The 1,307-nt window shown below is 39.1% G+C and overlaps 1 long non-coding RNA gene across 1 annotated transcript in view; it reads right to left on the bottom strand.

Annotated features, from left to right (window-relative positions):
• Positions 1-226: 226 nt before the first annotated feature.
• LOC106869995 (uncharacterized) overlaps positions 227-1,307 on the bottom strand; it is a 279,440-nt gene continuing 278,359 nt past the window's right edge. Inside the window, exon 6 of the long non-coding RNA XR_001409476.2 lies at positions 227-751. This is a non-coding gene — a long non-coding RNA (uncharacterized LOC106869995). The remainder of the gene's footprint in view (positions 752-1,307) is intronic.

Raw genomic sequence — 1,307 nt, 5'->3', positions numbered from 1 at the left:
TATTCAACACACAGAGTTGCAGTTGTATTCATTGAGGAGCAGAGTGGCTTAACCCCTCATGTTACTTAAAGTTTCGTGGACATGTACTAAACACGAACAGCTGCTCGTACATTGTGAAGTATACGCACATGGTTTCGAATCTAGGCCTCACTTCAATCCTTTAATTTATCACATGCAAATCCATTCAAGAAATGAATCACTTTCGTTACAAGAAAGAAAGACCAGATTTTATAACGAGTTTCCATATATTTATTTATAAATTTATATTAGCCCAACTACTATGGCACATTTATTGAGATTTTATGATTTTCCATTAAAATATAAATATCGAACACATGTATAATATCAACGTTTAGTTCAGTCATTGGCAAACTGCGGCCCGCGGGACTTTCTGAATGTCATGCCAATGAAAAATTACCTTGAAATTTTTAGTAGTAGGGCCTACATGATGATGAGCAATGTCACATGCGGCCCACTTCTCCAAAAGTTTGCTGGGCCTGGTTAAATTCTCTTGTAAATTCTTGACCACTTATGCGCGGGTTTGTTTCAATATCGGCCTTCCACTGGTTATTGTCATTTTCGGAAGGTCGTCTGGTACATTACTCTTTGTCAAAGCTTTCATCTCCGCTATGAAATTCTTGAACCTAAATGTGCGTTGATGGTCTCCTGACCAAAAGATTGGTCGATGTTACGCGAGATTTCTGGTGTTTCCCTTTAGAACTTGCTCCTTTTCCATCATGAATTCGAGGGCCTAAAATAAACAAGAATAAATAGTGAAAGTAAAGCCATTGGCTTAAATCAATAGAGGAAAATACAGGCTTCAAAATGGTATCTTACTTGAAAATGGTTAAATAAAAGTTTATTCCAAAATAAGTATCAAAGTTTGAAATAATAAAATCGTTTTTGCTTTTGCACCAATCAAGCCTCTACACACGGTCGCACACACGCACACACACACACACATACACACACACACACACACACACATACACACACACATGCGCGCAGACATATGTATGCATGTATGTTTACGTGTATGTACGCATCTATAGATATATGCATATTTACATGCACATACATGAATCCATCTGTTCACCCATACATACATACGTACACACACATACGTACACACACATACATACATACACACAAACAAACAAAAAATATCCTGTTGTTGATGTAGGTGCTGAGAAGTGGTCAGTGCTAGTGTGCACGGGGTGGTGTGATGTGGTGTGGTGTGGAGTGGTATGGTGGTGTGTGGTGTGGTGGTGTGGTGTGGTGTGTGGTGTGGTGTGGTGGTGTGGTGT

This window comes from Octopus bimaculoides, chromosome 3 (assembly GCF_001194135.2).
Source record: "Octopus bimaculoides isolate UCB-OBI-ISO-001 chromosome 3, ASM119413v2, whole genome shotgun sequence".
Classification (NCBI taxonomy): Eukaryota; Metazoa; Mollusca; class Cephalopoda; order Octopoda; family Octopodidae; genus Octopus; species Octopus bimaculoides.
This window is presented reverse-complemented; position numbering and strand designations above follow the sequence as displayed.